At 44.0% G+C, this 27,501-nt stretch overlaps 1 protein-coding gene across 3 annotated transcripts in view; it reads right to left on the minus strand.

The window, feature by feature from the left end:
- The window catches only part of SMIM14 (small integral membrane protein 14), a 49,869-nt gene that overhangs the window by 20,402 nt on the left and 1,966 nt on the right, over nucleotides 1–27,501 (minus strand). The gene's annotated exons all lie outside the window — the stretch shown is intronic.

Raw genomic sequence — 27,501 nt, forward strand, 5'->3', positions numbered from 1 at the left:
TTCAAATTTCTTCATGGTCTCTCGAATCTGAGCTGTTAATTTGTCCATAAGGAACGTGTCCTTGATTTTTTTTTTTTTTTGTATCACCGCTGTGACAGAGGGAGTTTTCCTCTTTAGCCAGAGCTAGTCTAGCAGCTAGGTTCATTCTATATATGTTTTTGTTCCCCTTTAGGCCAATCGTCCATAGATCTGGCCAAAAGGTATACCCACGGATCCAATTTAACCTCCTTTCCAAAAACATCTCGCAGTAACTGCGCGATCCATTTCCAGTATGTCTGCAACTCCGGGCACTCCCACCACATGTGGATATAGGTACCCTTCTGGCCACATCCTCTCCAGCACAAATCTATCGGATTTGTGTTCATACGGTTTATTTTCACTGGTGTAGTGTACCATCTAAGTTGGGTCTTGTATGATTGTTCCTGCAAAGAGACACACAGAGGACGTCGCGGCTGCCTCCCATATCTCCTGCCATTCTATACCCTCCAGCACCTCACTGAAGTCCGCCTCCCAGTGATCGGTGTATGTGAGTTCCCCCCACTCCAGCGTGTGAGTACTCAATTGGGTGTATAGACATGAAATTAGGCCAGTTGGAAATTGTTCCCTTAAGCACATTCTTTCAAATAATGTCAGCTGTGTTAAAGCAGCTTTCTTTATCTGAGGATCCTGGGCGTATCCTCGAAGCTGCACAAAAAGTCAAAAAGGTCGCAGCAAGGTCCTAGTTTTCAATTCTTCAAATGTTACTAATGCCCTGCCCTCATACAGATGACACAATCTCTGTAATCCAGCGTTTTCAATGCTTCTAAAACCAATTCTTTGTAGTTTTTGAATGAATAAATGCTTTCCAGAATAAAGGCTTCTCCAACAGTCCAGATTTTAGCGGGACAGTCCCGATCTCAGGATTTAGTTCCCTGGTGTTCCAAATCCGGAAACACCAGGGAATTGTCCTTTGGCAACATTAGATGTGCTTGCACTGTGCCTGGGGATACTGCAGACAACGCTTTAGCAGTACCCTCTGCACGGTCCTGCAGGCTAGGTGCTGACCAGACTGTTCTCTTCAGTCACTAGGTGGGCTGCCACCTTTTCCAGACGGGCCCATCTTGGGATTCGCGAGTCTGCTGCACCATAAGCTTGACACCTTACCCATGCCCGTTCATTCCAGAAAAATACTTCCTTATCATATATTTTGAGACCTGAGTGGGTATTTACTGAAGGGTAAGCTATTGAGTTTCTCAAAGCTTTTGTCCATTCTCAGAGTTCTCATATTCTTTATTTTTGTTGCAGTGCATTAACTTGGCTCTCCCCAAGTTAAAAGGGTAATCCAGACGTGGACCTCATGCCTCGAGGGATATCTGCTACACCTCACTGACGAGGACCAAAGAAGGCCGAAACGATCATCTGGGGTTGCTGTATCTCTTGTGCAGAGAGAACCTGCTGGCATTTGGGATCTGGACTGCCCTTATGGGTGGGTCAGTCTGATATGCTTCAGAATATGTTCTTTCTGTAATGGCACAAGTAAGCAAAAACGATGTTGAGACCTGACCTGGGATTTAGCAAACGGCAAGCTATTGGTTTCCTCTAAGCTTTTGTCCGTTCTCAGAGTTCTCATATTCTATATTTTTGTTTGTATGTACACAGCATAGCAACACTTAATGAGCTGCACTCACCAATCAATCAATCTGCATTAAAAGGAGAGAACACACAAAAGGAGAGAACACACATCTATATGAGGCCACTGACCCATATCATCCGCCGCCACATGCTTCCCTATCATATCTATGCTGACGATACCCAGTTGTACTTTCGCCTGGCCAAGAAAAAGGATGATCAAATCAATCTTTCTTCCTGCCTACAGGATATCCAGTCGTGGATGGGAGCCAATTATCTAAAACTTAATGGCTCCAAAACTGAATGCATCATCTTCAGTAACCAGGAGGTGAGTAGTATCTTTCCCTCATGGCCGGACTCGTTTTCTCCATCTCCGAGTCCTGCCACCAAGGTCAGAGATCTGGGAGTCATTTTCGACTCCAGGTTGACACTGAAGCCCCAGATTAATCAGGTGGTAAGCTCTTGCCACTACCACCTGAAGCTTCTGAGGTCTATTTTTAGATTCATTACCCCCTCCGATCAAATCTCGGTGGTCAACGCCATCATCGGTAGCCGATTGGACTACTGCAATGCTCTGTACCTTGGACTGCCTCAGAACATCATACACAAGCTACAGTTGATACAGAACGCAGCTGCAAGGCTACTTACGGGTGTGGCCCGCAATGACCATATCACTCCATCATTAAGAGCCTTGCACTGGCTGCCCGTTCGTGAACGGGTTCTGTTTAAAAATGGTTGTTTGGTATATAAGGCAATCCATGGTATGGGACCAGACTATCTGAAGGATAAATTCACACGCTATGCTCCCAGTCGATCCTTGAGATCGGCTGATTTAGCCTTATTGAAGATTCCAAATTTTAAAAAGAAAAAGTGCGGAGGGAGAACGAGTGATGTTCAGGGAGCGCAATTTTGGAACTCCCTGCCTCTGACATTAAGACTTGAGAATGATCTACTGAAATTCCGCCGGAGCTTAAAAACAGTTTTATTTGCTCAGGCGTATGGGATGACATGAAATTTTTAACTTGGTTCAAATGCATGTGATTATAATGCTGTGGTTTTGCTGGATATTGTTTTGTCTGTTTTTATTGCTGGTATGCGCATCGAGACCCTATGGGTAATAAGACTGCGTTTTCTTAAGAATTTTTAATAAATAAATAATAAATAAACTGTATCATTTCCTAGCTGCAGCTTGAATGTGGATTAAATTGAGCAGCCTCACTGTTTATTACAAACATATTCCAATCCAACATTCATCTGTGCAGAGTGTGTGTTTATAATAATCTAATGGACCCACTCCTGTCCCTCAACCTTCTCCAAAACACACAAATATTACTCATATTAGTAAATATGAGAACAGCTATAATCTACAGAAAGGAGGAGAAGTCCATGAGAAAACCATATTCTATTATTTCAAATTCTGGGGAGCTTTTCCACTTCATGTTCTCTTTAATTCAGAACTAGAGAGCAGATGATCTCTTTTTGGAATGGTGGAGAGGCCAGGATGTTTCTGTGATTACACCCCACACATTATGCATTCTCCCTGGTGCTGCTTTTAGCTACACAGCCAATTCGTTAGGACATCAGTGGAAAGTCTTGGTTATGCGCAACAAAATAGCAGCTGAAATACATAGAACAAGGGAAAAAAGAGCGAACTAAATAAGAGTCTGGGCCCCAGGCATACCCAGTTATCTTCCACACCCACCTAAAAATAATGATGTGGAACGGATAAAATTCAAAAAGGTATAGACGTTGGTAAAGGATTATATAAATTAAAGACTGAATACAATTGTATGAAAACTGACCAAATGCATATGGAAAACCTGGGATCAGATTATTGAGGTTTAATTCCCCATCATGGATCGCCAAGTACCAATAAGGGTAGATAAAGACATGACCTGGGTGAGATGACTGCCTATAGATGAAAGGAGCTAAATCAACAATTGGCCAAGTAATTAAATCTCATATCAGGCACCTGAAAGTTGAAAAAGAGGACAACAACCTATAAATGTATCTGTCAGCCATTCCAATGCTTCTACCAGAAATGCATTGGGAATCTGCAGGGCATGTGCAGCAATCACAGCACTGAATCGGATACTACTTAGAGAACATAAATGTTTAACCCCTTAAGGACACATGACATGTGTGACATGTCATGATTCCCTTTTATTCCAGAAGTTTGGTCCTTAAGGGGTTAAATTACTTAAAGTCTTCTGGAAACAGTGCCTCCAGTGGATATCTAGATAATATACCTTTATAAAAAAATAAAAAATAAATAAAAATGGGGTTCACAAAATGCCAAACCGTAATATACTGCCCCCTTTAACAACTCCAGGAGTATCAATGCACAACCCCTTATGATATGCTTTATCAAAAGATGGTATGAGCCATATATATATATATATATATATATATATATATATATATATATATATATATATATATATATATTTATTAGTGCTACTAGGTTCCCCCTTCACAGGCTGAGGTACTTAAGATCCACAGGTGGCATACAGGACGTCAGCAAACTTAATAGTGTTAAAAATTTAAATGTTTTGGTAATAAAATCTTTAAAATATATATCATTATCATAAATGTTTGAATCACCTATTTTATCAGGAACTGAGGAACTGACACAATAATGATACACAAGAACAAAAACTGATCAGCTCTTAATTTCTAAATGTGAGTGTCAAGAAAAAAAAAAAAAAAAAATATATATATATATATATATATATATATAAATATAATCAGGGATAGGCTGTACAAGGGCCAAAGTGCACAGTTAATGTAAATACAAACAGTGTAATATAAACACAACTGGACTCTCTGCTGGTCAGCCTTCCACTAAAGCGAACACGGTTTGGCAAAGTGCCTTCCTCAGGTATATAAAGAGTCCTCATCCTTCTAAATCGGGTACATACCTAACTGCCCCATTCTCCTTTGTGTGCGCTCAGCGTGGATTCCGAGTCACGCAATAGTGTATACGTTGACATCACTGCTGCCTTCTTGGAACTCCGAGTCATGTGTTCTTCATATACATTTATTTGAAGCCTTACAAACGACATGTGCATACTGCTAGCCAAATTGACCTGCAAGTTTTAATTTGCAGATCAGAATGCCAATTTTAAATTCTAATACATAGGTTAAGGATAGACCATAACATTTATTTTTACTATTAAAGGAACACTTTGTTAGCAGAAAGAAAAAAAAGATTATTTAGTTTTAAACTTTGGACGTTTCTTTTTGTTTTAGAAATAAGGGGGCCGCCAAGTCTTCTAAAAAAAAAAAGGGGAGGGCAGCCTGAGTCTCTTAGAATACAGCATGACAACATCTTTCTGCAGCTCATCGCCACCTCTGGAACAAGGTGTCACCACCCAGCCAATCTAGTGCTTCTCCTAGACAAACATAGGGAGGTAAGGCACATGAGGAGTTAGCATGCATCTAATAGAGATGTTTATGGCACATTTAAGGAGTCTTATGGTACACTGGTAACCCTTGGTATCTTGAACAGTTACAATGCACATACTATTATTTAGCCACTAGATGGCAATAGAACACACATTATCTCTGTTTCAGGGAAATTCTAGGTTAAAAATATTAATTTCCTTTGCCTATAATCATAAATTTTCTTAACTGTACAATTTGTTTCTGCAGCTATGGTGACTTGCCCTCTTTTTGGATCAAGTAGACAGAAGCAAATAGAGGAAAACAGAAGCTTAATTTTTTTTTTTAAATAATGGTAAGTTACTATAAAGTCAATGGGACACTGCATTCTTAATCATGTAAGGTACAATATGTTTGTATTAGCAATCAAAAACATAAATCACTGAAGCAGAAATGCTAAAAAAGGTTGCAAAAAATATATATGAAAGGTTACACCGTTCCCCCTCCATAACGGTACGAAACAGGGCTGCCCACTATCGCCCCTGCTGTTTGTGCTCTCACTGGAGCCCCTGTTACAGGCCATTCGCACCAATCACCGCATTGAGGGCATTACAGTGGGGAGACAAACATATAAAGTTTCCGGATATGCGGATGACATACTCCTCACTCTCACAAACCCTAAAAGCTCTATGACGGTCCTAACTAACAAACTGACTGAATACGGCGCCTTCTCAGGATACCAAGTTAACCTCTCAAAATCAAACGCACTCCCTATAGCCATGACGACCACTGACACGAACTACATACGGGACGAACACCTCATTCCAATCGCCCCTAAGTCTATAAAATACCTGGGAATACAGATCACAGGAGACCCCACACAGCTATACACCACTAATTACACTCCCCTTCTTAAGACGCTCATAACGGACCTGGTGAAATGGGTGGACAAACCAATCTCGTGGATTGGAAGAGTCCACACGACAAAAATGAACATTTTACCCAGGCTATTGTTCCTCTACCAGGCACTGCCCATACCAATTACTAAATCGGACTTGGCACCCCGACAGAAAACAATAGGGGAATTTATATGGCAACACAAAAGACACAGAGTGTCTAGGCACGTACTATATCGCCCCAAAGACGGGGGGGGACTGGGCCTGCCCCATCTACACAATTATTACCTGGCGGCACAGTTAGCTCAGATAGCCATGTGGAACTCAACACCAGAGGAACGCAGGTGGGTGGACCTCGAGTCAGGACTGATGGGAATAGATCTACCCCAATTTTACATATGGCTGCCGAGGGAACACAGGGCGCTCTTCCGCACACAATGCCCAGCGATCCTAAATTCCCTTAGGGTATGGGACGCAACGGCCCTGAAATACAAATTAACGTCATCACCCTCTCCCATGATGCCCATACTAAGAAATAGGTATGAAACTGCTATGTTTACAGCAGGCAGGGTTAATCCTAGATGGACCTGGCACCCAGACCAACTCATTAAGCTGAAGTGGTCTGGGTGCCTATAGTGGTCCTTTAAATTGGGATAATGGAATGGTCTTCAGGTCTAGGTCACATGGTTGGAGTTAATGTGGCATGTTTGGAGGAGGGAGAGTGACAGGATGAGGAAGGCGGGTGTGACAGGACTTTGGTTATTGTGATGGGATGAGTGTGGCATTATTGGGGGATGAGTGTAATGGGATTGGGAGGGTGAAGGGGGGTGAGTGCGACAGAGTAATAGGAAATGAGCGTGACAGGGTTGGGGGTAACAGTGAGAGAGAAGGTGAGTGTGACCTGATTATAGGGTTTAATGGGATAGGGTAACTGTGTCAGAGCGAGGAATGTTGAGTGTGACAGGATTAGGAGGGGTCACTGTGATTGTGGCAAGCCCTCCCCCCCACCTGTCTGTGTGTATGTGTGTGGGAGGGTGTTTAATTTACCAACCTCCCTCCCCGAAATACTTAATTTTTATTTTTTTTTAAAAAGTTGTGGGGGTAGAAAGAAAATGAGAGGAACCTCGTCTGAGGTATGTATAACAGGCAACTAAGACCCTAAGTCGAGTTTGTAAGTCGGTGATGTGGGGACCGTAGTGGTCAGGCCACTATACCGATTCATGACCTTATATACAGTAAGGGGTCTGTCGGGTGGAGATAAAGAGACCGAGCGGGGAGCCATACGCTCCAGCAGGTCCCGACCCAAGTGAGGCACTCTAGTGGATAGCTGTGATGAGTGTGTCAACTAACTGGGGAAAAAACGTGCGGCCCATAATCAGCCTGGATCCGTGAGGGGGAGGGAACATGGTCGGGTCTAGGGCTCCAGAACGGAGGGTGTTGTGGGGGGGCTGGCTGCCACTAACCCCAGAATGCCCGGGCTCAGACCCCCTGGTTTCTCTGATTGTCACCCATCCGGTTTGGGGCCCCAGATGTAGCACGCGGGCCACATCTGGGGGCCCCAAACCGGATGGGTGAAAATCAGGGTGTCTGAGCCTGGGCATTCTGGGGATAGTGACAGCCAGCTTCCTCCCCCCCAACATCCTCCCTTCTGGAGCCCTAGACCTGACCATGTTCCCTCCTCTCTCCCCGGAGCTACAGTAGTTTGGGTACAGTGTGATTAACCCTTCTAGTAAGTAAACGCATATCAATTATGCCAGGTTCTAGCTGCTGGGTTGTTGCATTAAGTGCAGCAATTCCAGCTGCACTCCCCTGCGGGGTGGCCCCGTTCATGCTCACTGGTTGCCCCAGGATATCATGTGTCCAGGTCCCACCAGAGCTCCTAAGAAGGGAACGGGGCAGAGGCACTTGCGGTACGCATGAGGTCTCCAACCCAGCTGACTACCAAGTCACTCCAACTGGGAGGCAGAGATCAGGGCTGATCGAGTCCCAGTCTTCAGGGTCATTGGCAAACTCGGCCCCTTAGATCCCATCCCCCACCATATAACGGAGGGCCATCCCCACATGGGGCCCAGGCTCGTGCTTAATTCCAGGATAAACAACTAAAGTAAGTGTCCGTTCCAACATAAAACTCACCACCTCAGCCAATGTCCTGGGTGCACCAACTGGCCAGGGGCCATTAACTTTGAACAGTTCGTGGTCTGTGCGGAGGTGCTGTCGGTTTGAAGTTCTTGCAACTTCTCGATGTTGCTCCTCTGGCCTGTCCGTAGCTGTGCTGGAGGTGCTTGGTCTAATGTGGTTGGTCGGCGGCTCTGCAGCATCGGTCAGCTGTGGTGGGGGCGCGCCAGGATCCAGTTAGGTACCGCCTCGTCGTTGGGACATCTTATGGTGTGCCAGGTGTTGTCAATGCGAGTTTGTATGCTGAAGGGGAAACCACATTTATAGGGGATTAGTTTGTCTTGGAGCGGCCTCGTAAGCGGCCACAGTGCACGTCATGCTTCAAGTGTGATCGTGGACTAGTCCTCGAGAAGGGCCACCTGGGCGTCCATGTAGGGGATGAATTGCTATTGTCTGGTTGCTCTCAAGACTGCTTCCTTCAGCTGGAAGGAAAGCAGGCAGCAAATGACATCTCGGGGGGGGGGTCTCAAGGCCCTGTGCGCCCACAGTGTGCCAAATCTGCTGGGACGTCTTCTCCAAGCAGTTGGGCAAACAGGCCTGATGGGATTTCTGGGAGGGTGTTCTCTTCAGCTTCAGGTAGGTCTCGTATGCGGATGTTATTCCGCCTGCCTCTGTTATCTAGGTCCTCCACCTGGCGACGCAGCTCTACGAAAATGGAGCCCTGTTGGGTGCCAGCTAGGTCTGTAGCCTGTCTGTGCTGTATTGAAATTGTGCATTCAGCATCCAGTTCCTCCACTCTGTCTTCAAGTGTGGAGAGATCTCTCCTGAGCTCTAGGATCTCCTACCGAATAGCTGAGCAGAGCTCCACCACCAGTGTTGCCTTGTCCCCCTTAGTCAGCATGTTGGCTGAGATGGCTGCAAGTTCAGCGGAGATCTGCGATAGCTTCTCCTTCCCAACAGAGCCGGACGCGGAGTCGCTGACACTCTCAGGCAGAGACTGCGCCATTTTGTCCTGCTCCCTTGTGCAATTCTCTGCCATTTTAGGAGCTAAATCACGTTTTTTTTTTTTTAATTGTTTATGTACCCTAGTCACACACCCCTGCCTGTGACTGACAAAGCTTGCAGGAAAAAAAATGGTTTCATTTTCATTTAGATAACTTAAGTTGATATCTCCTGCTCTATAAACTGAACTTTAATCACACACAGGAGGCTTTTGCAGGCTCTAACAAGCTATAAACAGAGCAGGGGATATGAAATTCTAAATTAAAAACACTGTGCAATAACGTTTCAACATTAGACGTTCTTTACAGGAAGAGTTTGGGAAGACTGTGTGTCACATGCAGAGAGGTGTAGCTACGGCTGTATAAACAAAGTGATTTAACTCCTACATGGCAGAGAATTGAGCAGTAGGATAGCAGGGGCTATACACCAAAACTGCTTCATTAAGCTGAAGTTGTGTTGGTGCCTATAATATCCCTGTAAGCAAAGATCACGCTACCCATAAGAAAAAAGTAATCTCTATTGGGGTGTAATCTCTACTTTTTCTTATGTATACTTTTTCTTCTGTATAAGAAGAAGAAAAAAAAACAAGGAAAAATAGATGGACAGAAAAGTTGAATCCAAGCACAAAATCTGTTAAGTGACAGAGCCAATTTAAGCAAAGTTCCATTTTAGTTGCTAAGCTACTTTATCCACCATCCCTTAGTCAAAAGAATCCAACAAGGGCAAACAACAGACATCATGGACCGAGTAGAACCAGATGGTATCACCAGGATATGGAGATCTTGTGCAAGGAAGAGAACAAAAAAAAACAGTAAGTGGCAAGAGGTACTATAAATGACACTTTAGTCACCAAAACAACTTTAGCTTTATGATTTAGCATATTAAGCAGTTGTGGTGTATAAATCATGCCCCTGCAGACTCACTGTTAAATTCTCTGCAATTTTAGGAGACTTGTAGATTGATTTGGGTGTGAATCCAAATTTTGCTGCAGGATACAATTGTTTGAGCAACCTGTTGTGTTCAAAATACTCTGAATGCAAGGGATTCTTTAGCATACTGCTCACAGCGCAATACAGTGCACATTTATCCAAGCGTAATGAATACCAGTGTTCTCATTGTTTACATACATTTTACAGCAGGTACAATTTCTTCCTCCAATGAGCAAAGGACACATAGATGTCTACTCAAAGTTCTGGCAACAGAGATGAATACCGTAAAGGTCAAAAGTAATGTTAGGAGGTGAGGCCTGCTATGGAAACTAAACCTCCCTGATTTCTATGTGACAAGCAACACTTTTGTAGTAATATAGCAACATAAAGCTGGAAGCATTATCGTGTCAAAAGTATTACATTCTACGATTTTTCTTTCTTAGCTTTGCTGAAATACATCTCCAAATATTCAGTAATATAACAATTAAATAACAGGCGCAAACTCATAGCAATCTGGGCTCTCGCACAAAACTAAGGAGTGGACCAGTTCAATGCTATTGTGCATGCAAATATTTGATAGAATAATTATTCATATTGGTGTATAGTGTGAAGAAATGTGTATAAAACCATGTAGCATGAATATATGTCCTGACAGTGAGGATGCATGCGCTTATGTGTGTGTGTGTGTGTGTGTGATGTATGTAAAATGCAGAAATTAAGTACTTTGTAGTTTAAGAATGTGTTTCGATGTAGGGTTTATTTCTGTATATTTATTGTAGTATGTGAATGCGGGATGTGTTTGTGCGTGAATATTGTGCTTAGTGTCACAAGTTGTATACAGAGGGATGTGTTTGTATATAGAGTTAATCTGTGAATGTAGTGAGAAGTACAGGTGTGTGGTGACAGAGTGTGAAGGAGGGGAATCATTGTTTCTTTGTGTTAATGAATACAGGAAGTAGTGTGCATGTGCAAGTGTATTTGTGAAGTGTCAGTGTGTCTAATAATGCCAGGGTGTATTCGTGTACAGAGTTTAAGAGTACATATTGGGTAGTTTGAACACTGCTTTGTATTTGTGCAATTCTGAAAGAATTTCTCTATAGGACTTCCTGGTTTCCCTGAGCACACATAAGTGTCTGTCTTCATCATCCACCACTACTACTGTAGCTCTCTCCATCTTCACCTAATTGTGCCTTTCTCCTATCATCTGCCTCTGTCCCATATCACCTCACTTTGGGTGTCTCTTCCCTCACTTGCGTATCTGTTCATTATACTCCATTAGTGCCCCTCAGTATCTCCACCACTTGAGTCTTTCCAGATTATCTTTAACTTGCATATCTCCCCATTACCCCTCTTGCATATTGCCACATCACATTATCTTACATGTGTCCCCTCCTTGGAGCTTCTCTCCCCTTATTTCCACTGTGTATGTCTGCCCACTTCATGTTTCTGTGCCTCATATCCTCCTGCCCCCAATACCTTCATGGCTCCCACTTGTATCTATCCATCCAACCAACCTAGCTCTCCCCCATTGTGTGCCCTGCCCCTAACTCACTATATTAGTGCACATTTCCATAACCCCTATATTGCTCCTTATACTGCATGTTTTAGACTTGTAATGTGAAGTGGGATCCAGATGGAGACTGTTGCATTGCAGTTGTGCATAGATGCAGCCAGCGTAAGAAATTACATTCTCTCACCAACCCTCTGTCCACACTGTTGATATGCCTTCTAATACCAACAGAGAGACCTGGAATATAGTTTACTACCTGGTGCCCACCGGGTCCGGGTGATCCAGAGATCTTCCAAGCTGAGCCCTTCCGCAGAGCTGCAGCAGGGCACTCATCCCACTGGACCTTCAATCCATGACCAAAGTGCATGTGTAGTCCGTCTGTCCCACAATTATAAAATGTTTAAAGAAGGTAATTGCATTGCCAACAATAAGCAGGTGAGATATGTTAATGAAGTTAAATTCCATTTAATTTATCTCAGGTTTGTTCAACCTTAGCTCTGCTTTTATTTGACTACATTTCACATTGTTTCTTACCAACCATAGAGGCTAGCAAAGGATTATGGGAAATCTGGTTCAATAACAGATGCAGGAGCCGACAAGGTACTACAACCCTGTGCTAACAGTATTTTATGCTATGGGCGATTAGCACATAGAATCATGTGCCGTACTGCAGTGGCTAGGTAGTGAAGTGATTAATGCTTGAGCAAGTTTTAACATGGATCACACTATGTAACCAGCCTGGGGTAATGGTTGTGCAGAGTGGGGGACAAGTGTGGGATATTGTGGATAGAGGGAGGGGGGAACCAGAGGGCACTATAGTGTTAGGAATACAAAGTCGTATTCCTAACACTATAGAATCCCTTTAAGTTTATAGAGCATGCTACTAAAAAGAGCAGATTAATTTTAGACACTATAGATAGGTGGTTCGATACACACAGCTAGACATTTCTGCTTTGCATATATTATTACTAAGGTTGTTCATTTCCTGGAGAAAGTATTTATTATTCTCTGTTCAACTAGACACTTTTTTTTTTCCTACTTCACAGCACAAACACCGTCAAAGGCAGCGTACCATAATGAATATTTGCATAGACCATTCTTTTTTAGTGGGGTTTTACAAAGTTCTAACTGTCAAAATACATCTGCTTAAACCCCCTCCCTCACAAAGAAAAATAAATAAAGTGGTCCTGTCACTATAACCCTGCAATGTAAAATACTGCAAACTTGTAGAAACTGTAATGTTTACACTGCAAAGTTAACCCCTTAAGGGGATCAGAAAAAAACACTTCTGAAGAAAAATGCCAGCATGACAGTAAATTCAATATCACTTTTAAATGATAATGAAGACTGTAACGCTATAGTGTATAGTTCTTTAAATGTACACTACAGCACTCTAGTCTAGTGTATTGTGTACTTCAACCCAGAGAGTAGCTTCAGAACTGGTCTCTATTTCCATTTCACATTCATATGTTTGCAGAACAGGTTTTTAAGATCAAGTTAGCTAATCCTTATAAAATGTTTGCTAAGTATTAACTTTCACATTGCCTCCTTCATCACCGCCACATATGCTGTTTTATAATTCTATTTTAAAATAAATAAATAAATAAATAAATAAATAAATAAATAAATAAATAAATAGATAGCTCTACATAAATAGAATGCTTAAAGGAACCCAGACCACTTCATCTCAGTGGTCTGGGTGCAGGGTTCCTGTCTCCTTAGCCCTACAATGTAAAAAATAAAAAATAAAAAAACCTTGGTGAAACTGCAATTTGAGGCACTTCCTGCATTCACAGAGTTTAGCTTTGTCAGGGTATTTATATCGGCAGACATTTTGTGCTATGATAGAAATTAAAAGTGTATATTCTGAGTCACTCTGAACAGACCAGACTCCATTTTGTTATTTTCAAGTTAACAAAGAGACACGAAATTTCTATCCTTTCTGTAAAACTAACCATTTTTGCCAGAGCTAAAGGAATGCATAGTATAAACAAACCAAGTGATAAGAGACTCTCTAATTGCTAATGGAATAGAATAAATTCTAAACCCAGACATTTGTGACAGAGAAGATTAAATAATTTAATTTTACTTTCGATAATGTATAACGTCCCATTGTAGTGAAAGGTGATTTTAAGTTTAAAAACTGTCATATTAGAAATTATGCACATAGATTAGGGGAAAATCTGCTAAATGTAAATACAATAAAGAAACATAGCGTTTAACTGTGTGGGGACTGGCACTGATTTATAGTTACAATTGGTCACTCACAGATTTGCAGAATTAAAAAAGCCTTGAGTGGTATCTTTCAGTGTCCAATATGTTGTCCCTCCTCACATGTTCCTCACAGAGCAGAATGTATGTATCTCAAAAGAAAAAGATATATACACGAATGTAGTACACTTCCAGAGTTAGATAAAAAAGTATTTAATGACTTACATATAAGTAAAAAACAAACGGCTTGTCACCATGCACGTCCTGACTTACATATAAGTAAAAAACAAACGGCTTGTCACCATGCACGTCCGTAATATTAGAAATTATAGCAGAATTTCTGGACAAAACTTAAAGAAACTGTTTGATCTGACAGAAAACTTAAATTATTGGCAACCATATAGATAAGCCAAAATTACATCAAAATAGCCACCAGGAAAAGTTAACTCTTTCCTGGATAGGTATGTTGAGTGGGACGAGACTGCCCTCTATAGACCAAATACCTAAATTGTTATCTGGGAGGTAACCACACCTCCAAGTTTTCTATTGGTCTATTACCTAGTGACGAACAGAGAATCTTTCCCTTTAAAAGTTAAGACAAAGGGAAGAGAGATGTTGATGTAGAATTATTAAAAGCCTGTATTGAACCTGTGTTGAATTTTTGCACTAACTCCATTTTAACCTCACATTATGACAGACCCTCCATTTTGTCTACACTACATGACAGAATTTCCTAACAGCATTTAGTATAATGAATAGAGATTGTATTTTCTATAAAGACATGACTAACCCCGGAATTGCTGAATCTCCTGTAATTTGCAACATAGTATAATCTGAAGGCCATGAGAAGCTGACTGACATCACTAACTACCCAAAATGACGCTCAAGCCCCCCTTCCCACCGAGTAAGCCTCGTGCTGGGTAAGATGGCGCTTGAGCCATCTGTCCACACCCGTGTCCAGAACAATACCACCTCCCGGTGGGAGGACACCTAGCTAACCACTTAATTTTAGAGCCAATTAATAATATTGATGGGTGGACATTGACATAGCCACTTAACATTTAATCCAATTAATGATGTTTATGTACTGATATCTCAATAATCAATGATGATGTAATTTTGCTCTTATAAGGGTCTGCGAGCTCGCTTTTCTTCAGATGCCATTAAATTTTCTCGAAGTTATTTTAACCTGAACTCCGCATGTCAGTGTGAATTTACTTCTGCGTATACGCAATTTAATCATCTCAGATTTGGACAGGAACAGATAGATTTTCAAACATATTTGTTTATTTCTAAATTAATCTACATCAATGTATGCAGAAAAAAAGCAAGGGGTATGCAGATGAATGCAGGAGAATGCAGAGAAAGTCGGAAGCAGGCTAAGTAAGAAGCAAGCAGAGTCAGAGCGAGAAAGAAACATTCCTTGACACTTAGCTACCTGAGAACATCTGGTGAGAACATCTCTTTAATTGGTAAATATACTGGTTTCATTTAATTAATCTAATTTAATTAAAATGTTCTAATAGCATGATATATGACTGGATAAATCACGATCAGATTTCAATATTTAGAAATCTTAGTTAAATAAGAGGTACATTATTAAACTTTCTATTCTGCAGATAGAAACAATAATTATGTATTTATGTGACATATCACATGTTAGCATATCGTGATATTTATCCAGGTGTATTGATTTGCCCTAAAATAAGATAAAATCTGTTTAGGCAAGTTAAAAATTCAGCTTGTATATAGAACGGTACATGAGGCGAGGGCTTTAAACAAGAGGAATGGTGTGGCGGTACTTGTGCACCATAGATGCCCCCTCCGGATAGGGACGGTGACAGCGGACCCGGCGGGACGCTTCTTAGTGATTTCGGGGAGTTTGTACTCCCATACGATCCATCTCCTCAACATTTACGCTCCCAATGACCCCTCTGCTGCATTCTGGGACACTATGGCCCAAACGGTTAATGACCTACCGCATGGCATGATTGTTGTGGGAGGGGATCTCAACGCCACCCCATGCCCAGCTGTAGACCGAAGCCAGGGGGGCGGGTTGCCAAGATCGCACGGGAGGGGGGGACAGGATAAATAGCTTTGTTCATTCATCCAACGCACAGGCCTATTAGACATCTGGAGAGCTCACCATCCTGAAGATCGAGACTACACTTTTTATTCCGCTCCTCACGGTACGTATTCTAGGATTGACTTATTCCTGGTTAACTCACACTTAGCGGCAAAAACTTTGAAATCCACGATCGGATCCATCACGTGGTCGGACCATGCTGAGATCACGCTATCTCTAGATAAGTTGTGCACAGCATCGCCGTGGTCCTGGAAGTTAAATACTTCTCTGCTGCAAGATCCGGCCGTGGTGGAGACGATCCGCACGGAACTGTCCGATTATTTCGGAAGGAATGTGGCTCCCGACATTCGCCCAGCAACCGTGTGGGCCGCTCATAAAGCGGTTATACGGGGCATATTTATCCGCGAAGCCACCTTAAAGAAGAAACGTAAAATGCAGCTACTGTCGTCTCTCTTGGAGGCTTTGGGCAAGGCTGAGGAGAGACACAAATCCGCTCCATCCGCCGACACCTTGGCGGATGTCCAGAAGTTACGTACCTCGGTGCGTGAGACACTTATCGATGATACGGCCAGAGCAATGGTTTGGTCCAGGAGGACGTACTATGAAAAGTCCAATAAAATGGACACACTGCTGGCTCGTTCGCTTCGCCCGAGACAGGGTCACTCCCATGTCACTAGAATCAGGGACTCCGCTGGGGTGTACCGCACTGATCCCACGGACATCGCAAAGGTTTTCTCTGATTATTATGCAGCGTTATACAACCACTCCGGGACAGTCGGCAGTGACCAACTAAGCCGCGAGACTGATGAAACCAGACAATTCTTGGAGCACCTGGCACTGCCAAAGCTGGGTTCAGGGGATACCGCTGTTCTGGGAGCGCGAATTACGGCGGATGAAATAGATGCGGCAATCTCCACATTGAAAGGCAATAAGGCCCCCGGACCGGATGGGTTCGAGGGGGGTTATTACAAAATCTTTCGGGAAACGTTAACGCCTCATCTGGAGACGTTGTTTACTGATCTCATGGAGGGGGGGAGGCCGGACAAAGACATGTCGCTGGCCGACATAGTTCTCCTGCCGAAGCCGGGCAGAGACGACTCGTTTCCCGAAAACTTCCGCCCGATCTCGCTGATAAATCATGACTCTAAAATATTAGCTAAGATCTTAGCGACCCGCCTGAACCCCCATCTTAAACACCTAATCCATCCCGACCAAGTAGGTTTTATACCCGGCAGACAACTGTATGAAAATACTCGGCGCAACATTGATCTAATATGGAGGCAGGCGACGGAGGGGATCCCAACCTTGATCCCCTCGCTCGACGCGGAAAAGGCCTTCGATAGAGTTAAATGGCCCTATCTATTTGAGGTCCTTCGGCATTTTGGCTTACCGGAAACCTTTGTCACTGCAATTAGGGCTCTGTATACGGCTGTTCAAGCCCGGGTACGGATAGCGGGAGCAAAGGCACTACCATTCACTTTGGGCAATGGCACCAGACAGGGCTGCCCTCTGTCCCCGCTGCTCTTCACCCTCTCGCTGGAACCCCTGCTACAGAAGGTACGTATCACTCCCGAAATCCGGGGAATATCGATAGGGGACAAACGATACGTGGTTTCCGCCTTCGCAGACGACGTCCGATTGACTGACACATCCGCCGGAGTCGATGGACGCGCTAGCAGCGGTGCTGGATTCCTATGGTCAATTAGCAGGCTATAAGGTGAACCTGCCTAAATCATGTGCACTCCCTATCTGCATGCGCGATTCCGACGTTGCCTACGTAGGGAGTATGCATGATATTCGAATAGAGAAACACCACATTAAATACCTGGGGATATGTCTGACGGCAGATCCTGCTCAGCTCTTCAAGCAGAACTACGCCCCATTGATTCGCTCTCTGATATCGGACATGGAACACTGGCAGGATAAACCAATTTCATGGATTGGTAGGATCCATGCAGTTAAAATGAATGTGCTCCCTAGGATATTATTTTTCTTTCAAGCCCTTCCGGTTAAGCTGACTAAGTCCGACCTGGGGGTACTCCAACAGGCGGTAGGGAGGTTTATCTGGCAGAATAGGAAACACCGGGTGTCCCGCAATATCCTGTACAGAGCGCGGTCGAGGGGAGGTTTAGGATTACCCAATTTTTATTTCTATTATCTGGCGGCCCAGCTCGCGCAAGTCGCGTATTGGCATTCTCCCCCGGAGGAGAGAAGGTGGGTGGATCTGGAATCCTCTCTCTTGGGTCCGGACCTCCCTCAGTTCTATATTTGGGTCCCTCGGGACTATAGACCGAGGACGCAGGTTGTTTGTCCAGCCATAGCGAACTCGGTGAAAATCTGGGACGCAACATCGGTTAAATACGGGCTAACCTCCCAGGAGTCCCCGCTGACCCCCTATCTGAGGAACAAAGCCTTCATCCCAGGTCTGGAAGCTAGGGACTTTAAAGGAATAGAGGGCACGGGCGTTCAGCGCTTGTGTCAACTTTATGAGGGCGGTACACTCCTTAGGTTTGAAGAATTACAAACTAGAGCTGTTCTACGTCCGTCGGATTTCTTTAGGTATGTCCAACTTAGGGACTACGCACAGACTCCGGTGAATAAACGGTGTGCGCTGAAACCCCTTACATACTTTGAAACCCTATGCCTTGAGGAAAGGTTCCCAAGAGGCCTCATCACGAAATTATACACACACTTGAGTGCGTCTACCTCAGAATGGGGAGAGCTTACCTATATAGCCAATGGGAAGCTGATCTTGGCGAAGAACTGGAAGGGGTGGATTGGCAGGAGATTTGGGAGGCAGCAGCGACTTCCTCCATATGTGTAACCATGCAGGAGCAAGCTTATAAAACTATGTTTCGGTGGTACACCACGCCGGTAAAGCTTTGCAGAATGCATAGGTTATCTTCAGATGTATGCTGGAGAGGCTGTGGACAAAAAGGAACATATTTGCACATGTGGTGGGAATGTCCTGTGGCCCAGAATTTTTGGAGGCAAGTGGCGGGGTTATTAAAGGATCTCTTTGGCAGGGAGATAAAGCTGGACCCGTGGGTGTTCCTCCTGGCCAGGCCACTCGAGGACTGGACCAGGACTGAACAGAAGCTGGTACATAGGGTGAACTTAGCGGCGAGGAGGCCCCTCGCACAAGTTTGGCTTCAGGCCTCGGCGCCATCGCTTCAGGTTTTAATGCAAAAGATTAAAGATAATTTCCTCATGGATAAACTGACTGCGAGGGTCAGGGGCACAAATGCGAAATTTGAGAAAATCTGGACACCTTGGATAGAGAGCGGTATGGGCGATTAGGAGCAGCGAGCCCACATATCCCCTCCCTTCCTCCCCCCCCTCCCCCCACATTCCACCCCTATCCCTGATCTTTTTCGAGCCCCACTTTCCTACGCCTCTCTTATTCTCCCTTCTTCTTCTCCTTTTCTGTTTTCACTCGCTTTCTCATCTGAATGGCTTCATGTTATACTCCAAAGTCTCCTGAGCCCCGGATCTGGTATGCTAGGTGAGGGGCACCGCGACATGAAACGTTTCTGGTTTCGTGTGGTGGGGCCGCTGGGTGTCCCTGATACCGGGGTTGGGGGGGGGATCTCAGATAGCATGAAGGATATGTCACCACGTAAGTGTAATTCTTCTACTAGATCCCCAACTACAGGCATCATAGCCATCTCGGATTACTTTGTATTTTATGTATATTTAAAAATTGGGAGATCACCATCTTCATATCTGGACACTTTAGAGACGATTTCCTAATGATACAACTGATACAGCCGCACTTGTGGGCTTTATTTTACAAGATGTACATTTTATGTGTCTAAGCATGTGAATATGTCCGATGTGTGGTATTTCTATTGATTTTGTTTGTATTGATGGTGTTCAACCTTGTTATAAATAAAGAATTAAAAAAAAAAAAATTCAGCTTGTAGAATTTGGTAGATTTCTCTTATTGGATGGATCCAGGAAGTGACTAATGAACTGGTTTAAATGTTATTTTATTTAAAATCACATGAGAATATGTCTTAATTACTTAGGAGGTCTAGCCAGCATTAAAAGGGTTATTCTGTCAGCTAAAGTTTTTATGGCTTTAAGCTGCAGCTCTGTCTCTATGTGAAACTTTCTTAGTCTCTGTGAAGCCCATCATAAATCTTCTTGACAGCTAATGTTGTAGATTCTAAGCTGTGTTAACAGTTGGAAAATATATTACCATTTGTATTGCATAATCATGTTATACTGAATATTCATTGATTATTGTCACGCATGTTACTTATCATTATTATTTAAATTGTCACAATAAATTGTATCTATTTTTATAACAATTTGTGATTTTATTTATATGGAATACATTTCACTTACACGATAACGATCTTTGGGATCTGAGAATTGAAATAGTGGGCAATTCTCAACTGTTTGCCATTTTTATCCCATAAATATCCCCACAACTTTGCAAGAGACTGTCCAGTGTCTTCAATGGCAACTCTGCCACCCCCTTCTCAACGTAATGATAAAGTTGATAATTTTTTGGCTCAATACTAATATTTAAAAAAAATATATATATATATATATTCAGTATTTAAGTTGCTTTTTCCCCACAAAAGGTTTACAGTCATGTAGAAACATGGCTAATTAACATTCGCAAGGGACAGTTTTTGAGGAATAGTAGAAGTTGTACTAAACTTGAGGACTGTGAAACTCAAATAAAACATCTGGAGAATGGCTTCCTGTCCTGCGGAGTGAAGAGGCACCAGGTACGCTCTTCCCTGCGCAGCCCCCCTCCTTGCATAGATCTCCTCTCCCCCTGCCTCCATAACAGTCCCCTGACCTGCATAGATGCCCCTTCCCTCACTTGCACAGATCCCCCCTCCTCCCCTGTACCCTGACAGTCCCACTCCTGCACAGATCCCTTCTCCCCTCTCTCCCTTGTACAGAACCCCTACCCCCACTCCCTGACCATTCCCCTCCCTCCCCTGCCTCCCTGACAGTCCCCTTCCTCCCCTGCACCCTGACAGTCACTCTTCCTTCTCTGTAGAGATCCCCTCTCCCCCTGCCTTCCCTGCACCCTGACAGTCCCCTCACTCCCCTGTACAGATGCCCCTCTCCTGCTGCCACCCTGACAGTCCATCTCCCTCCCTGCACAGATCTCTTTCCTCCCCTGAACAGATCCCCCCTCCGCCTCCCCTGAACTGTCAGTCCCTCTCCCTCCCCTGCCTCCCTAACAGTCCTCTTCCCTCTCCTGCACCGTCCCCCTCCCTCCGTGCACAAATCCTACATCTCTCCTGCACCGTGCACTCCAACAGACCCCATCCCTGCACTCTCCATAGACCCCTCCCTCTCTGCACAGCCCGCCTCCCCATCCCTCCATAGTCCCCCTCCTTGCACTCTACACACACCCCTTCCCTCCCTGACAAAAAAGAAAAGTATATTAAGGCGCTTCAATTTTTAAAAGAAAATATTTAGTTTCAGTTCCTTTCACACCAATAAAAAGTTAAATACACCGAAATGCTTCAGAAACAATAATTATTGAAAAGGAAAACTCTGCCCAAATGGGCAACCCCATCCCCCCATAAAATTACTGTTTCCTCGATATGCCCCCAGTGAATTACATTTTTCAGGCATGTATTCATTGGGTGTATATCTTTAAAAAGCTTGTAAACCGTGTTGGGCTAGAAGTGTTGAGTACTTAAAAGAGGTATATCTGGTGCAGCGACGGACGTCCGCGACTGCACCGGACATGACTTAGGTCAAGACTTAGGTCAAGATAGGGGCGGCAAACTCAGGGGCAGCCCCGGGCGGCAAAAGCTCTAGCTACGCCACTGGATCGATTACTAATAAAAACATAAAACACACGGAACCTAAACACTGTAATAATTGGTGCACTTTTTGATTTGAAACAGTTTTAATGTATGGGAATAGATCTCGATGAAAAGATATGAGGAAATGAAACTATTTAAAAAGTATGCCAACTTGAAACAATGTGGATCCATAAGTTTAAAACCTTTTGGGGTAAGGGTCTTAATGCTGACATTATGGCTTTTATGTAATTTACCAATAAAGCTTTTACATTTTTTTATTCTCCCTTTATTTGAGTGTTTTTATGTTCATGTGTTTTCAAACATACGTGTTTTTAGCAAAAAAAAATTCCATTGTCTTTTATGAAACATATTTTTTATGAAGTGTATGTTTTCAAATTGTATGGTTTTTAAGTAAATTAAGTTAAACAGAAGATATTATATTTATATATAATTTTTTTGTTTTTGTTGTTTGTTTTCATAATATTTGTACCTCACAGATTACGTGGGGCATTAACCAAGACAGTTTGGTTTAGGGATATTGTGTTATCTTCACAATATTTGGATTTGCATAGATTATGTGGGTCATTAGCTGGTTTGGTTTAGGGACATTGTACTATTTATTTTGAGCTGTTGGAGGTATAATCATCAGGCCTTGCTGTTTAAAGTTTTGTGCCCATTAAGTTCTTTTGACTCGGCGGATGCACTCTGGCGGCCATAATTTTGGAGTTGTGGACATTTTCAGAACTATCCATGCCATTAGACCGGAGCTTAGGGCTGTCCGGGAGATGACCTAGGTGTCAGGCATTGACTTTTGTATTTTCAATGACTGAATACCTGAGCTGTCACAAATGGTCAACAGTATGGATCCCGGTACCCATGTTTATGGTGGGCTTGAATTTAAACAAATAGAGCAAAGCTGGCAATATATTGAGGCTGATGGGAGGGATTTACAAGGCGAGACTTCGTCAAACCAGCTCTCTTTGAGAAGGTCTGAGGAAGACGAAACCGGTCGGACATTGAGCTCTTGAATATCGGCTCGGGATTACACCTAACACCAAGGAGGAGTTACACCACGGACCTGAAGCAGGGGGGTGGAGGAACTTCTGGGATGCTATTTTAGCTTTTTGGGACCTATCTACGTGCGCTTTTAGCCACTTCGGTGGCTGAGTGTTTTGAGTTTTATATACAATACACCCATTTTGTATGGTTTTACACTATGTTTATCTTTTTTTTTTTGTTTTGAGTGAATAAAGATTTGCAAGATTTATGTAAATTTTTTTGTTGAGATCTGTCATATACAGAGGAGTTTAAATTCCATACTGCATGCTATATACACACACACCACACTGTTTGTGTTTTATTTATGTTTAATACAGTGTTTGGGAGTTGGTGTCATTAGAGGTGGTGTCTATTATACATTGTGTGTTTTAATGTATAAACATAGGAATGTGTTTTCTTTATTATTTTAGAGGAGTCAATGTAAGGAAAAACATCTGTGTTTGTCATGCATTTCAACACAAATAATTTTTTTTTTTTAATCGAGTGCTGGCTCCCCTTTACTGTCTATCTAGATACACATGAGGCTATTCACTGAAGTGAGAATTGTCCGGTATTCTAAGTGAATTCAAAGTGGCATGTGACATATGACATATTTATAGTGCTACCATGACGTGAACAATAATAGTCAAAAATGCAGAATAAAAGGAGACTATACACACACACATCATATAGGCAGATTTCCTTTTAAATTTCATTATGTACAACAACAAACAATTGTGTTTTTAGCTGGTTTTGAAAGGAGATGAATGATATTAGAAAACAAATTTAGGGACAAATAGTCAAATGTATTCCCTTAGGTGCATCACTTTATCTTATTTGTGGGTTGTTTATATGTACGTATAGGACTTCAATAAAAGTTACTGTTAATTAATACAGCTGAAGGATACACTCATTTGTATCACACACAAACTGAAACAGTTGAGGAAATAAGGGCCGTGTAGTGTTACCGGAGTAATTTAAATTGACTACCTCGTACAAAATAATGGACTTACGATCATGCATATACAATGGTGACGTTTGGTGATTTAGTAATACCTCTAGGTTAGGGGCAGGCAACCTTTGGCACCCCTTATGTTGTGGACTACATCTCCCTTGATGCTTTGCCAGCATTATGGCTGCTCTTCTTTGCTCCTCTCGCCCCACCACTTGCCCGCTCGATCCTGTCCCATCTCACCTTATCAGATCTCTCTCCACTTGTCTCGTGCCTTCTCTAACACACATCTTCAACTGCTCGCTCTCTTCTGGCATCGTCCCTGCTGACCTTAAACATGCCACTGTAGTACCTATACTAAAAAAACCATCCCTCGACCCATCCACCCCCTCTAACTACCATCCCATATCCCTGCTCCCTTTTTCCTCAAAGCTTCTGGAAAGGCTTGTCTTTACCCGTGTGTCTCATTTCCTCAATTCCAACTCTCTCCTTGACCCCCTTCAATCTGGCTTCCGCCCTCTCCACTCTACAGAGACTGCCCTTATCAAAGTCACTAACGACCTAATCGCAGCTAAATCCAAAGGCCACTACTCCATACTAATTCTTCTTGACCTCTCAGCGGCCTTTGACACCGTTGATCATGCTCTCCTTCTTCAAACTCTTCAATCGCTTGGTCTCTGTGACTCTGTCCTCTCGTGGTTTTCCTCTTATCTCTCCCAACGCTCATTCAGTGTCTCCTTTTCTAATGATACCTCCTCCCCTCGCCCTGTCTCGGTTGGAGTCCCCCAAGGCTCCGTCCTTGGTCCCCTTCTATTTTCTCTTTATACTGCCTCCCTTGGCAAACTTATTACCTCTTTTGGATTCCACTACCACCTGTACGCTGATGACACCCAGCTATATCTCTCCTCCCCGGACCTCTCCCCTGCCGTCCTGCAACGTGTCACTGTTTGCCTTTCTTCCATCTCTGACTGGATGTCCTCCCGCTTTCTGAAACTCAATCTCTCAAAAACTGAGCTCCTTGTCTTTCCTCCTCCTAATACTGATCCTCCTCTTTCACTCTCCCTTCAAGTTTGTGGTACCAACATCAGTCCATCTTTGCAAGCACGCTGTCTTGGCGTCATACTTGACTCTGGTCTCACCTTTGAGCCTCACATCCAGCATGTTGCCAAATCCTGTAGATTCCATCTTAAAAACATAGCCCGCATCCGCCCCTTTCTTGCACCAGATACTACCAAGGAGCTTGTCCATGCTCTGGTAATTGCCCGCATGGATTACTGTAACCCTCTCCTGATTGGTCTTCCCAAAAGCCGTACTGCACCCCTACAGTCCGTAATGAACGCTGCTGCTAGACTGATTTTCCTCTCTAGTCGTTTCTCTCACACCTCACCCCTCTGCCAGTCTTTACATTGGCTTCCAGTATGCTATAGGAGTCAATTCAAGGTACTAACTCACACCTATAAAGCACTGAACAACTCTAGCCCCTCTTATATCTCCTCACAGATCCATAGGTATGTCCCTTCTCGGTCTCTCCGCTCTGCCCGTGACCACCTCCTGTCCGTTGTCCGCACTCGTACGGCCAACTCGCGCTTGCAGGACTTCTCGCGGGCGGCTCCCTTCCTATGGAATAGCCTGCCTACCGCCATCAGACTCTCCCCTAGTCTTGCATCTTTTAAGAAGTGCCTTAAAACCCATCTCTTTAGGAAAGCATATGGCCTCCAAGACTAACCCTTACCTCACATACCTGTCTCTTGCCCTCTCCTAAAGGGCAGTCCACCTTATTTGATTGCAAATTCCTGTCCTAATGTGTTTTACACCCACCTCCTATAGAATGTAAGCTCGATTGAGCAGGGTCCTCTTCAACCTATTGTTCCTGTAAGTTTATTTGTAATTGTCCTATTTATAGTTAAATCCCTTCTCGTAATATTGTAAAGCGCTACGGAATCTGTTGGCGCTATATAAATTGCAATAATAATAATAATAATAATAATTATGGGAGTGGTAATTTAGCAGTTAGCTGTACTGGTTATGGTGCCAGGAGTGCCCCTGCTGATTACTCTCAGCCAGTCAGCAGACCCCAGTTATAAAGTCAAAAGGTTCAACTACCGTATATACTCGAGTATAAGCCGAGTTTTTCAGCCCATTTTTTGGGCTGAAAAACCCCAACTCGGCTTATACTCGAGTCAGAGTCTGTATTATGGCAATTTGCATTGCCATAATACAGACTGGGGGGAGAGGGGGGCTGGCAGAGCTGTACTTACCTCTCCTGCAGCTCCTGTCAGCTCTCTCCTCCTCCGCGCCGTCCGGTCAGCACCTCGGTCAGCTCCCAGTGTAAATCTCGCGAGAGCCGCGGCTCTCGCGAGACTTACAGTGTGAGCTGATAGAAGGAGCTGCACGGACGGCGCGGAGGAGGAGAGAGCTGACAGGAGCTGCAGGAGAGGTAAGTACAGCTCTGCCAGCCCCCCTCTCCCCCCCACTGATTTGCCACTGGACCACCAGGGAAGGAGAGCCCCCCTCCCTGCCATGTATCAAGCAGGGAGGGGGGACTAAAAATATAAATAAAATAAGAAATAATAATCAAAAAAGAATAATAATAAAATAAAAATTAATAACAACAAAAAAAAGGGGTATAAGGACCACTATGGGAGGGGGGGGGGGTGGGTTAAGGACCACTATGGGAGGGAGGGGGGTATAAGGACCACTATGGGAGGGGGGGGGGTGGGTTAAGGACCACTATGGGAGGGAGGGGGGTATAAGGACCACTATGGGAGGGAGGGGGGTATAAGGACCACTATGGGAGGGGGGGGGGTATAAGGACCACTATGGGAGGGAGGTGGGTATAAGGACCGCTATGGGAGGGAGGGGGGGGGGTATAAGGACCACTATGGGAGGGAGGGGGGGGGTATAAGGACCACTATGGGAGGGGGGGGGGTATAAGGACCACTATGGGAGGGAGGGGGGTATAAGGACCACTATGGGAGGGGGTGGTATAAGGACCACTATGGGAGGGGGTGGTATAAGGACCACTATGGGAGGGAGGGGGGGTATAAGGACCACTATGGGAGGGGGGGTATAAGGACCACTATGGGAGGGGGGGTATAAGGACCACTATGGGAGGGGGGTATAAGGACCACTATGGGAGGGAGGGGGGTATAAGGACCACTATGGGAGGGAGGGGGGGGATAAGGACCACTATGGGAGGGGGTGGGATAAGGACCACTATGGGAGGGAGGGGGGTATAAGGACCACTATGGGAGGGAGGGGGGGGTATATGGACCACTATGGGAGGGATGGGGGGGATAAGGAACACTATGGGAGGGAGAAGGGGGATAAGGACCACTATGAGAGGGAGGGGGTGGGATAAGGACCACTAGGGGAGGGGAGGGTAAGGACCACTAGGGGAGTGGTGAGTCAGGACCACTGGGGGGGGGGGGGGGGTGAAGGAACACGGGGGTGGGGAGGTAAGGACCACTGAGGGAGGAGGAGGGGAAGTCAGGACATATGGGGGGGGGGAGGGGGCGGCAAAATGTTTTTTGCCTACGGCGGCAAATATCCTTGCACCGGCCCTGCACACACTGCATTCACACACTGCATACACACACACACTGCATTCATGCACACACACACTGCACTCATACACACACTGCACTCATACACACACTGCACTCATACACACACACATACGCACACACTGCATTCATTATACACACACTGTAAATAAATATTCAATTAATATATTTTTTTAGGATCTAATTTTATTTAGAAATTTACCAGTAGCTGCTGCATTTCCCACCCTAGTCTTATACTCGAGTCAATAAGTTTTCCCAGTTTTTTGGGATAAAATTAGGGGCCTCGGCTTATATTCGGGTCGGCTTATACTCGAGTATATACGGTACTTACAATAATGGGGTCACTTATATTAAAGGTATTTGCACAAAGTCATACAGGCAAACATATCCCATTTTCATTTAAGCAACAACAAAC

Source organism: Pelobates fuscus, chromosome 6, assembly GCF_036172605.1.
Source record: "Pelobates fuscus isolate aPelFus1 chromosome 6, aPelFus1.pri, whole genome shotgun sequence".
Classification (NCBI taxonomy): domain Eukaryota; kingdom Metazoa; phylum Chordata; class Amphibia; order Anura; family Pelobatidae; genus Pelobates; species Pelobates fuscus.